Raw genomic sequence first — 14,271 nt, forward strand, 5'->3', positions numbered from 1 at the left:
AACCTGCACGTTATGCACATGTACCCTAGAACTTAAAGTATAATAAAAAAAAATAATAAAATAAAACATGTTTTGCTAACAGCATTTTGATAAGTCTTTTTTCTTAGTTCTGGCCATCAGAATGACCAATTAACTGAAATACTTATTTCAATTATTTGGTCTGATCTAATATATAGTTTAAAATATAAGGAGAACTGTCAATTTTCCAAAGGATAGTCATTCAATATTATGGGTTGACTTGTGTCCTTCAAAACACTATACTGAACCGGTGAATCCAGAACCTGTGAACGTGACCTTATTTGAAAATAGTGTCTTTGCAGATGTAAGCAAGTTATGAGGTCATACTGGATTAGGGTAGGCTGTGGCAGTGGGCATGGCTATGTGTCAATAAAACTTTATTTTCAGAAACAGACAGTGGGCCACATTTGGCCCATGGGATACAGTCTGCTGATGACTGCTGAAACTGTTTGAGGAAGATAATCGTTTTACTGGGTTCACAGGTGAGGGAAGTGAGGCCGAAAGTTAAAAATCTTGTAGAAAATCACACAGTGAATACAGGGTAGCCCTGGAGTTTCAAATGACACCACATCTCCAGAAGCCGCCACCGAAATCAGTCGGCTACACTATTTAGAGGCAAGAACAGTTCTGCACTTTTGTTAAAAGTGTACTAATTGGCTGGGCATGGTGGCTCATGCCTATAATACCAGCACTTTGGGAGGGCGAGGCGGGCGGCTGGCCTGAGCTCAGGAGTTCAAGACCAGCCTGGGCAACATGGGGAAACCCTGTCTGTGCTGAAAATACAAAAAATTAGTGGTGGAGTGTGCCTGTGGTCCCAATGACTCAGGAGGCTGAAGTGGGAGGATCACTTGAGCCTGGGAGGTGGAGGTTGCAGTGAGCCGAGATTGTGCCACTGCACTCCAGCCTGGGTGACAGAGTAAGACACCATCTCATTAAAAAATAAATAAATAAACAAATAGTAAGCTTTTCCAATTCCTATATTATTTTGGCAAAAGAAATATATCAACAAGTTCAAAGCAAAACAAAGACAGGCTAAATTTTATTAAATCAAAAAACTGCCATAAATTATATATTTTAGAACTATATTATCATGGCAAAAGAAAGATATCAAGTTTGAAGCAAAACAAACACAGGCTAAATTTTATTAAATCAAAAATACTGCCATAAATGTTCTAAAGAAGTTACATATGTTAGAAGATTCAGGAAATTAAAATTCAGAGTTATTGAACACTAGTGTCTCAAACAATCTGTGTATGGGACTGGAAAACACAATGTACATAAGAGAACAGAGAGAACAAAAAACTTAGGGAATCGGTGAAAGCTTGATGTACATCTCAAAGTTTCTGTTGGTTTTCCTAGGTGAAACCTCAATTAAAGGGATTTCTTTCAAGTTTCTGGGGCACACAGAAGAAACCATGAGGATTGCGATGTCTCACAACACAAGCCCTTCTTTTGCAGGATGGTCTCACCCTCTGCAAAGCCCCTCTCCACACTGCAGAGGGGCCTTTTACTTGCCTCCAAACCATACTCCTATATTACTCATTAGTGTTTCGCTGAATCTTTTATTTCCCTAATACAAAAGTACTCCAACCTCTCTTGTAGTGTTTGACTGAATGTTAAACTGTTCTGCTCAGAAGACATATAACATTAAGTTGTCCAAAATTAGTTGCAAATCACTCAGCATCGCTGTATGTATTCTCTCTCTCTCTCTCTTTTTTTTTTTTTTTTTTGAGACAGAGTCTCGCTCTGTAGCCTAGGCTGGAGCGCAGTGGTGCCACGTCGGTTCACTGCAACCTCCGCCTCCTGGGTCCCAGTTCAAGCAATTCTCCTGCCTCAGCCTCCCGAGTAGCTGGGATTACAGGATTGCACCACCATGCTCAGGTAATTTTTAAATTTTTAGTAGAGATGGGGTTTCACCATGTTAGCCAGGCTGGTCTTGAACTCCTCACCTTGTGATCCGCCCGGCTCGGCCTCCCAAAGTGCTGGGATTACAGGTATAAGCCACCATGCCTGGTCATCTATTTTTTTAAAGTACCTTTTCATTTACTGGTCCAGGTAGTTTTGATCCATAAACACAAAAATCCACATTACGAACAGAATTTAGAGATCTTTAGTTAATAGAATAAAATAACTTTTTCATCACCTAACTACAGCATGATGTTGATGCCTCTCGGATCCTTCGAATTAATAACTCAGACACAAAAGGCATTGCTACCACTTGGGTTTTGTTTGAATTCTAAGTAAAAATAATTTATTTCCCAGAATACAGCTTTAGTTGAGCATGGCAAAAATCACATTGGGCCAATGGATTCCTGCCTCATTTCCATAATTATCATAAATACACACAAAAGCATAAATAAAGAATAAAGAATTAACTTCACAAATATACTTGGAACAAGACATACAGCTGCAGAGTGTCACCACATTTAACTCTCTGCTGTAATAAATGCCACAGACAAATAGAGTTAAAAGGGTTAATTAGTCACCGGTGGGTATTTTAATTGCAGTATTCAAAATCAGGCACAAATGCTAGAAGAATTCTCATTACAGGGTTACCTGGGCTTTAATGGGAGGGTTCGCCTGGGACAGCGGCATCCCTAAAACATTGTGGAACTGATTACATCTCTTCCTCCCCTTTACCTTTCATAATTAGCTGTACACTATTAAGTTAATGCACATTTATCTACAACAATTCAATTCAGACTGCAAGAGAGAATCTTTCTAGTCTATAATTACACTCCAGCTTAATTAGCATAATTTCCACTGCACATATTTTAATAAGCTGCCATTATGGGTTGGCTTTGCATGTGGAAACTCTTCCAGGGAGATACAAATGCTTCCTACTCTCTTAACTGCCACAAATGCAGAGATGACCTAAAGCTGACTTTGTTTTCTTTTTCTTTTTTTTTTTTTTTTGAGACAGAGTCCAACTCTGTTGCCCAGGCTGGAGTGGAATGGCGCGATCTCTGCTCACTGCAACCTCCATATCCAGGGTTCAAGCAATTCTCCTCAGCCTCCCGAGTAGCTGGGACTACAGGCACCTACCACCATGCCTGGCTAATTTTTGTATTTTTAATAGAGACGGGTTTTCACCATGTTGGCCAAGCTGGTCTTGAACTTCTAACCTCAGGTAATCCACCCACCTCGGCCTCCCAAAGTGCTGGAATTACAGGCGTGAGCCACCGTGCCCGACCTGAAGCTGCCTTTCCTTGAGATAGGACTGTTGGGAAGGGCAAGTTTCTGCAGGAGGGGACCTGATGGACTCTCCCCACGTGGCGCTAACGGTTAATCCTCCGTGATGGCTGAGGGCTGGTGATGGGGGATTTGGCAATGGTGCCACGTGATGATGGGGTTTGACCTCATCAGTCTGCAAATGTCTCATCTGAGAGGCTTGAAAAATATTTCTACAGTTTATTTTGGATCTGGCTCTCCAGGGGAAAGCCATTTGAGTGCCTGAAATCCAGCTACCACTAGATGTCACCAGTCATTAACTGGGACACAGATAAATGAGTCCTTTAAGATGTTTTCATTAACTTGAAAGACCCTAAGCAACTGGTTGTCTTCTCTGCAGCTCCCTTGTGTGGGAGCCTGTTAACAACGAGGGAGCCAATCTATTTGTCCAGCCCTGAAATGGCAAATGCCTACCGTGTGATTTAAAAGGACTGCACACACTTTTCAAGTGTTAGAAATCTGTCCTGACAATAACCAGAATTGTTGGATATAAAGGAAAATCTTCAGTTCTAGTAGTTCATTATATTTTGCACAAACATCTGGCTATTCAAATAAAGTCTGCAAAAAAGATTTTGCCAATGGCATTAATGTTCTTACAAGATCCCTTAGAGAGAAGAATGAGAGGCATTTTGCCTCCCCTCAATTTCCTGATGTTGAACGGGAAGTCACAGTATGATGCACAAGAAGATGAGCTTCGAAAAAGAGTAGGAAATCATCGCTGTCATCCAGAAAAACTTTAATGAGAAAACTAGAAAGGAGGCAGATGCAACAAACCAATGATTGTTGTGAATTCCCAAGAAAAAACTGTTTCAAATCCAAAAGCGGCAAAGGTAGAAGGTGCGATTCTACCAACGGTTGAAGAGTCCTTGAAAGAAGTAGGGGTTTTTAGAGATGCTAGACACCAGCATCATTTCTGGAAAATCCAGGTAGGTGCCATGAGGCATGGCACATGTGTCAAACATTTCCTTTTCTGCATGGATATTTAAAAATGTAAACATTTTTAAACACCTATTTTGAGTGAATTTAAAGAGTAATTTCAGTAAGGTATCTATTTACTTTCTCAGTCACCAAAGGTTCAATTTAAAAATAACGTAACAGCCCGGGTGCAGTAGCTCATGCGTGCAATTCCAGCATTGTGGGAGGCTGAGGTGGGCGGACAACTTAAGGCCAGGAGTTCAAGATCAGCCTGGAAAACATGATGAAACCCCATCTCTACTAAAAAGTATAAAAAATTAGCTGGGCATGGTGGCGTGCACCTGTAGTCTCAGCTACTCGGTTTCAGGGGTTGAGGCAAGAGAATTGCTTGAACCTGAGAGATGGAGGTTGCAGTGAGCCAAGATCACACCACTGCACTCCAGTCTGGGTGACGGAGTAAGACTCTGATACACAACAAATTAAAAATAACATAAAAATAACATAGCAAATATGTACAAAGCACTATCACACTATACTGAATGGATTAAAAAATGATGTAATGAAGACTCATTTATGCCATCACAATCTGCATTTTTTCACTGCAACACTAATCATTTAGAGCTTATGTGCCTGCAGACAGTTACTTAAATTTGTACTTATGTCTTCAAAATTACAGGTACATTTATTTTCTTTTAAAACAAGATGTCCACTGCAGGGAGCAATGTGCACACTGACTCTTTTAAACTCTGCCACTGTTGCAAAGTTTTTCCAATAGTATTCTCATAGATGTCTGAAGAGATAGGAAATGTTAGTTAACAAAACTGAACTGTCTTCATTTCAAACGTGCATAAATGCTCACTCTGTTCCTTTTCTTTATCAAAACTTTTCATTTAGAAACACAACAACAGAGCTAAGAGCATGGCCTCTGGAGGCCACCTGCCTTGGGTTGAGTCCAACTTCTCTGCTTACTGACTGTGAGACTGTGGGCAAGCTACACTAGCTCCCTGGGATTTAGTTTGCTCAGTTGTAAAATGGAAAAATAACATCAGCCAGCTTATAGAATTGAAGAGGAATGAATGGGGGAAAGCGAGGCAGTGAGCTTTGAGCAGCACTTACCCCAAGCAAGTGATAACGGAATCACTCATCTTTATTTGCTCCTTAGCCTTCAAAAATGTAAGAAAACAGCTTTATAACACTTTGAGACCCTTGATCTGCAAAACTTCTCTTTGAAATCTACTCTGGTTTATTACAATAGAAATGCTAGAAAATAGTTTCCTCTGATTTATTGATCTTACCAAAATAGATATAGTCTTTAAAAACAGTACACTGCCTCTTCACTTCAGAAGGACCTAGATTTCAGCCTACATTTACATTATATTCATACCTAATATTCAACTGGATCACAGCACATATTTAACTCATTGTACTGTAATGGGATTGAATGAACTGACATAGATTTCCATGTTTAATATAAAGAAATCAGTGCTTCTGGCTTCACAAAGACCACATGAATAGGAAGTTCATAATAGACGGTTGGCATAAATGTCAATATTCACAAAAAAGGTGCCTCTTTTTGAAACTGCTGCCAGAGTTCCTCTCCAGACTTGCACTTTGGACCCCTGCAGAATGATTTTTACAGGAGTAAGCTCTCCCCACTCAGAATATGCAGGACGTCATCTGTATTTACTTTAATATAACATAAACCAAAAGGCAGAACTGGTCAGAAAGTTAGATATTTCTCTAGAAAAATTATGCTAGTGATTGAAAATAAAAAAACATGGGGCCTTGAATTGCATAATTATGTCAACCTTGGAAATATTAATCCCATGACAATTATTTTTCAAAAATTTACATATGTATAAAACAACATTCACAAACATTATATTTCACCAATTCTTAACTTCAAATGGGAGACAAAACTTTATGGCAAACTTCAACTAAATTTGTATCTAAATCCTCAATGTTGAGTCCACTTCCCATGAATTTTGAAATTTACTAGAATTAGTTCCTTCTAGAAGAACTTCCCCAAAGTGGGGCTGTTGTTATTTTTATTTCAATCACAAAATGTGTGAGCATGGTAGGATTTTTCCCTTTACATTATTTCTGAAGTTCTAACATGTAACCTATATATATATCTATATATAGATATATAACTATAAAAACTATATAGTTATATATGTTACATAGTTATATGTTATATATATATATAAGTTATATAGTTATATATATAGTTATATAGCTTATACAACCAGAGACACACACATTAAGCAATGCATTTATATGTAATTAATATACATTGTCTAATAACAATTGGTGAAATACCACACATAACAACTATGCAACTTGTCAGGAACATGATTGTGTTTCTATAAGCCTATTAGTATACATTCAAAGGAAAACAATGTGGTATAAAAAAAAATCCATTCACTAATATTTAGTCTGTGGGAATTTTCATGCTTTTCAGTGTCCGATTTCTGTCTGAATTAATTTTTACTCAACAGGGAGACAATAGATTATGCAATGCTCATAAAAAATACAGGATCTCTGCTTCAACACGTACCATGAGAAGCAGCATTAGAAAGGATCAAGCTCTTTTCTCCCTAAATCAGTGTTCAACATTATACTTCTAGGCTATGTCTCTTAATACTTTCTTTGGTTGGCATTATTGGATTACTGCAACCCAATCCTTAGGCTTATTATTGCAAGAAAGCTTAAAATAGCAGATAAGAAACCTTCAATAACTAGCAGATAGAAAAAGCTAACCAAATAATAGTTCATGTGAATGCCACGTGGAACCAAACATGAAAGTATTTATTGAAGTTAGATTATATGAAGAAACATACTAATTAGCACCCTTTAGCATTTGGCAATAAAATACAAACTACCTAGAAGAATAAAAGGACCATGTTAATCATTATTGTCACTATGACTTTAGAACTACTTTTAAAAATGTTTAATGAGCCACAATATAAAATAATTACATGGCAAGTCAGTTCACATATACCCAAACACACACATACATGTATGCATAATTAAGTGAAAAGCAAGTTATCCTTGCAAAGGTAGACGCATTTGATCAGGCTCTGTTCTTTTCTAGTCTGTTCTGTTCTGTTTTATTCCATTACATTATTATTCTACAAACACTGTTCAAGACCAATAAAAGTATTTTACCACCCACTAATGGATTACAACCTGTAGTTAAAAAGTGACTATACCAACACATGTACATGTGTAAATTAATGTATGAGAACTAGATAAGCATGCATACTCATATCACATAAAATATTACATATACAGTATTAACAGTTTGGCAATTTGGGTAATACTTAGCTTTAAAAGCTAAAAGTAAACCAAGGAAAAAAAGAGCTTTCTTTCATGATTTTAATTTTATTTAATTTCCTGGTTTATTGGGTATTTCCTTCCTTCCCTTCCTCCAAAGATATGGTCTGCTTTTCAAAGATATGTGCACATGATGAGAATGACAGCAATGTTGAGAATATTGCCCCTGCCACCTGGACACTCATCTCAATTGTCAGAATGGGTTCCACTGCCATTATGACATATTTTATATTCAGATAAAGAGGGAATGATGGGCTTAGATGATACACTGCAAAGGATTATATTATACCTTTAAATATATCATATCATCTGCAAATCTGGCTCCAATTACCAAGTGGGTCCTCACCAAGGACTGACTGAATGACAAATGAGCGGGAGGTTGAAATGGGGTGTCTGGGGAAGTGTGAGGGAAGGCTTCATTCGAAGATATTCTTCATCTCACTTAATATAAGGAGAAAACAACTTTTACTGGGTAGGATACAAATTGTACATCTTAAGCTACAATTCCCAAACTGTTTTGGGAATTGTACAAATGAAAATATAAATGAAATATAAATATAAATAAACTGTTTTGGGAATAATATAAATGAAAATATAAAAATATTTTATAAAATGTTACAAAATTATTTCCTTTTACAAGTATAATTTCCACCTTTCTAAAAAAATACAGTCCATTATTTTTTAAAATACCAATTCCTGACAAACAGAGTTTAGATAATTTTTACACCAAAATTTGTGGATTAATTCAGAAAACAATTATAGCAATGTGAGATTATTTTTGTGATAGAATTCTGTCCTTTTTTCATCTGATCGCTCACCATCCACTGTTGAATCACACCACTCTATAGCCACTCAGATTATTTTATATCCATCAATTATGACATATTCGTTAGTCTTAAATAGCTAGAGGCATTTTACAACGTTGTTCCTCTGTCAGAATCTAGGAAATATTTTTTTAAATACATTATTTTAGGAAAGATAAATGTTTCTAAATCAGTGTTTTACATGTATTTTAAATCAAGGCCGACAATAAAATGCTTAGATCCACCCATGCCATACTCACAAATCTGACTCTTTCCTAAAATGTCAGACAAAACCCAATCTTTCCTTACTACGGTTATTATAATCTATTCCATCCTATTCAGTCTCCTAAATACTACAACTCCATCGTAGGTGGTCCCCAGATGGAAAACAACATTGTACTAATTCAATCAGGTCATGGACTCTTGAGCTGCAGCACAACCATGCCATAAAAATATCATCATCAAATTTTCATTTGCACCACTTAGACTCAAAGGGCAAAGGGCGACCTTACTAAAATATATTAGGGCAAAGTATCTACTTTTATAATTCAGAGAAAGACATTAGAATTTTATCCATGAGTATATAAAATTAATGATATGTTAGAGTAGGTGTCAAAATCTGGCCCTTGGGACAAATCTGGACCACCTGTTTTTATTGTACAACCTGTAAGCTAAAAATGGCTTCTACAGTTGCACATTTATAATCTATCTGATGATAGGGAACACTAACTTTGAAGACCAGCTAGTCATTCTCACAAAAAATAATCCCATTCTTACTGGCAGACCTGTGTTACAAAACACGATTATTATTGATATTATGAATTGTTTTTGAATTTCATTACTGATAATTTTGTGGAAATTTGTTTTCTCTCCTGTCATATAAGTATCTACATAGAATATTTTCAGTTTTGCCTCTCGGCCCATGAAACCTAGAATATTTGCCATCTGGCCCTTCACAGAACATTTGCTGACCCAAGTATTTGAGCTGAATGAAAAATAATTGTCATAATTATTATTATATATACCTGTCAAATCAGAAAGTGATCTGGCTACAACCTCAACACACCCTGAGGCTCAAGTGGACACATGGGTAATACGCACACCAGGTGTGTCACTGGCTAAGTGTATGAGTCACACTGCCTTCGGTGAGCCAGGTGCAAAACTGTCCCCTTGGTTATAGGGAGAAGCCTCTCACTGAAGAGGAGTCCCTCTCTTCAGCCAAGGAAACTCAGATGCCTTCATTAAAAATAACTTTGCATTTATTTTATTAAGTGGCATAAGCTTGAAGGAAAATTGGGCTTTTCGGTCACTGAAATTTCTGTTCACTTAATTCCTTCCATATCACGGGACCGTGCGCAGCTCTACAGCGGGAGACATTCTACTTAATCAGCATTGCGGTGAGATGAGCTGTTCCCATCTCCTTGCGACAGCAACTGCGTTTTGAATAACTGACACTTATCAGCACAGATAAATGGTATTATTGGGCAGCCTCAGGTTTATTGCACTTGGGAAATTCACATTTGTTTCTAGGTTGACACAAAGCAGCGTGGGTTAGCTCCCTCTGTGTATTTTCCACTAGAAGAAAAAAGCTGTGCACCATTCTGATGCACAGTAAGTTTTCCTAAAAAGACGTTTCGCTCTTCCGGATATTAAGATTTTAAAGTTTAGCCCTGGAAAAACATGATTTGAGTGAATACATAGATTTCCTCATGGCGGAGGGGGGGTGGTTATTTACGTCTTCGCTTTTCATTTTTCCCATGTTTTACCTGGACTACTCCTGCTTCACGCTTTCCTTTCCTCCTGCTCTCATAAATATTTACCTTGAGAACACGCTGAACTGAAAACCTTAAACAACGGTCCATGTCAACATTCATCACTTGTTCTCATTCTAACTAGGGGCTGAGCCAAGGTACTTTCTATTGGCATAATCCCTGACAGCTAGTTGTACTCATCCCAGAAGTAATATTTTCCAACTTTATGAAAATCTTACTTAATTTTCATGACATGTATTCATCAAAGCCTCATTTCTTAAAGCCTTTGGGCTGAAGAATGCATGGAGGTTTCTATGACTGCTTTGAGTATTTTAGCAACAACTAATAACTTTTTCATATGAAAGGACCATCGCATTAAATCTTCATTTCATGTGAACAAAGAATGGTAAACAACCTGTCTCAGCAAAAGTGTGAGACAAGCCCGAGACAGAAAAAAACATGTTCAATATCACATTGAAAACACATTTGGGACAGTAATTAGAAAACAAACAAAACAAAGAAAATAATTTTCACAGAATTTTTTTTTTTTTTTTTAAAGACAACACCAAAACACAAAACACTTAAAAATTTCCCTGGAGCAAGATTTAATCTATTGGAATTAGATTATAAAACAATTAAGTCTGACAATTAATTATCTTCTCCCTGCATATAATATTATAGTTTATTTTTGCTTGTTAACCTCTAATGAAAATGTTTTTCTTCTAAGCAAAGGTTTGTTGTTGTTGTTGTTGGAACAAAGAACTGTTTTCCAAGGAAAAAGAGTGAGGCAGGTCTAGAACTAGCGATCCACAAGAAAGTTCTAAAAATGTATTAAATATTTCTTTGTCATTAATGAACATTCTAAAAATCTTTGTGTTGCAAGAAAAACAGGAAATCTCGGGCTTAACTGGTACTTGGTCTTCCTCAGGTGTTTCACCAACGTTACTAACCTAATTATGGGTGTAGAGTTGGTAGGAAGCTGGAAGAGCTGATTCAAATTCTCTCCAAAGATAAACTTATGCAGGCTAATACCTGGGTGGGAACAAGTGTCCTCAACAGGCCTTACAAAGTGCCAGGCACCATTACAAGCAATTTATGTATAAATCACTTTATTTAATTCTCACACAATGCTATGGGGTAGGGGCTATTAATGCCCCCACTTTACAGAAGGGGAAACTGAGTCACAAAGGCACAAGTAAGCGGCCCAAGGTCACACAGCTAACAAGCAGCAGAGGCAGGATTCAAACCCAGAGGATCTGGTGCCTCCTAATCCCTGCTCAGAATCAACAGCTGGTTAGTGGTGATGTCACGACTGGAAGCCAGCTCTCCCAGCTTTTGCTCCAAGTGTCCTGACAGCGGCCAGTGAGGTGAGCATTGACAGAGAAGGATGCAACATAGGACACGCTGGGTTCCAATTCTGACCCGTGGATTCCCAGCAGGCCCACTGGTATATGCATCTGCTTCTCAGTCTCTTCCACAAGAGGGGTAAGATCCTATCCACCACTCTGGGTTGCTCTGTTAATGAATGAGCACTCATTGCAAGAGCATTTTTTTTGAGAAGGACTCTTGCTCTGTCCCCAGGCTGGAGTGCAGTGGCGTGATCTCAGCTCACTGCAAGCTCCGCCTCCCGGGTTCACGCCATTCTCCTGCCTCAGCCTCCCGAGTAGCTGGGACCACAGGCGCCCGCCACCACGCCCAACTAATTTTTTGTATTTTTAGCAAAGACGGGGTTTCACCGTGTTAGCCAGGATGGTCTCGATCTCCTGATCTTGTGATCTGCCCACCTCGGCCTCCCAAAGTGCTGGGATTACAGGCGTGAGCCACCATGCCTGGCCGCAAGAGCACTTTCAATCAAGGAGATGCTTAATAAACATCATTTCTCTCTCTTACACTACACACATTCTCTCCCTTAAACCTTTCTTGGTTCCCTGCTTATTTATAAATTCCTACAGCTCTATATTCAAGGGAAACGGGACCTTGAAACAGCTAGAATTAAAGTTTGACATGACTTCAAATTAATCAGGATTCTATTTTGTGCCAATCCATGGGGGAATTTATTGAGTAGAATGTGTTTCTTCAAAAGACATTTTACTAATTGTGTTTTCTAGACAATTTAATGCCAGCCAGAGAAACATACAATTTGTAGATTGCTGAATATCTGATTTTAATTCCCAACTTATTCATTACTTGCACATGATCTAAAAAATACAATTAAAACCTGGTCTTAATTGTTTCTTAGAAACTCAAAACAACTTTATTTCTTTAGATAATTAAGTGATGTGACTTTTCCAGAACACAAATAATGATGTATTGATTTAAAACAAATAAATCATACATCTCAAATTACAAAACTGTGCATAGTGGGTTGCAAAGTGGCCCCCCAAAAGATACATCCAAGTGCTAATCCCCAGTATCTGTTAATGTGACCTTATTTGAAAGCAGTGTGTTTGCAAATGTAATTGAGTCTAAGGATCTCAAGAGGAAATCAGCCTGGATTCAGGGTGGGCACAAAATCCAATGACTGGTGTCCTTATAAGAGAAAGGAGAAGGAGATTTGAGACATGAACACACAGAGAAGAAGGCCATGTGAAGATGGAGGCAGAGATTGCAGTGATGAGGCCACAAACCAAGGAAAGCCAGGGGCCACTGGAAACTGAGAGAACCCAGAAAGGATTATCCCTAGAGCTTTCCAAGGGCGTGGGCCTGCTGATTTCTTGATTTTAGACCTCTGGCCTCCAGAACTGTGAAAGAATACATTTCTGTTGCTTTAAACCATGTATTTAGTAGTAATTGGTCACAGCAGCCCAAGGAAACTAATCCACTATATTTTTGAAGAGAAAAAGAAATGCCATCTGATGAAAATTCTCCCTTACTATGTAGAAAACTTGAAAATGATTCCCCTTTGCCTTTTTTTTTTTCTTTCCTAGAGCAGTGACATAAAATATTTTTAAAGTAATCCTCAGAGCATAATCAGAGGATACAACTCAATAGAAGTTTTGGTTCTTTAACATTATTTAAGAAAATGTAAGCTTTTGAAACTCACTTTCATTGAGAACAACACAAATTACAGATTTTTCCAATTTTATAATTCACATCATCAATGAAGAGGAAATAATTGCTTTAGAAAAAACATTTTGAACTCACTTGTTAATTAAAACAATAAAATAACTTCGGAACAGCTTAAGTCCCAGAAAGAAACTTCAAGGGCCAGTCTTCAAGAGCTGCTTTGGAATGTTATGGGCTGCTCTGGTGCTTTAGGCATTTTTTAAAATATTTGTTTATTTATTTCTTAGATGGAGTCTCTCTTTTACCCAGGCTGGAATGCAGTGGCATGATCTTGGCTCACTGCATCCTCAACCTCCCAGGTTCAAGCGATCCTCCCACCTCAGCCTCCGGAGTAGCTGGAATTACAGATGTGCGCCACCACACTTGGCTAATTTTTATATTTTTAGTCGAGTTGGGGGTTTCACCGTGTTGGCCAGGCTGGTCTCGAACTCCTGACCTCAAGCCATCCACCCACCTCGGCCTCCCAAAGTGCTGGGATTACAGGTGTGAGCCACCACATCCAGCCTGCTGTAGGCCTTATGCTGTCTGCTTGGGAGATAACAGTACCCAAGTGCACTTCCCTTTCCAGACGTCCAACCTCCCCATAGCTCCTCTCTCTCTCAGACAGCCAGCGCATCTACAACTTTGCTGCAAAATCTCGTCTCCACTTTTCTGTACGCCACAGTAGTTACTTCTTTTCTTAGGGACTTTATCTTGGCTCCAACACCTCTGTCCTGCTCCAACACATTCTCTAAAAATCCCAGTATCCCTCCAACTAGGATGTTCTTCTTAATTTCTTATAAGCTCAGTTCTCCTTGTGCCTCCCCACCAGCTATCTCCATCGAAGGTCACAAGGGACACGCCAATCCAATGCTTCTCTACAGTTGCCATTCTACTCAACCTCTATGCATAATGGATAAGCTTTCCTTCTCCTGCATGTCTGGCCTTGCCCTTGAACTATCTTTATCTCTCTCCTGCCTCTGCTTCCTCACTGGGCTTCCTTTAGAGGTCCTATTTCCTTGTCTTTCATTTATTTATTCAACAAATATTCATGGAGCATGTCTTATGTGCCAGGCACTGGAAAGCATGAAGAACAATTTCTTCCTTTGCAGAGCTTGCATGCCACAGAGGAGGAAAACAGGAAGGAAGGCATCAAAGCTTGTTGGGCA

General features: G+C 38.5%; 1 protein-coding gene across 7 annotated transcripts in view; it reads right to left on the bottom strand.

The window, feature by feature from the left end:
* The window catches only part of CTNND2 (catenin delta 2), a 933,747-nt gene that overhangs the window by 292,038 nt on the left and 627,438 nt on the right, over positions 1-14,271 (bottom strand). The gene's annotated exons all lie outside the window — the stretch shown is intronic.

The sequence above is a fragment of the Piliocolobus tephrosceles genome, chromosome 4 (genome assembly GCF_002776525.5).
Source record: "Piliocolobus tephrosceles isolate RC106 chromosome 4, ASM277652v3, whole genome shotgun sequence".
Taxonomy (NCBI): domain Eukaryota; kingdom Metazoa; phylum Chordata; class Mammalia; order Primates; family Cercopithecidae; genus Piliocolobus; species Piliocolobus tephrosceles.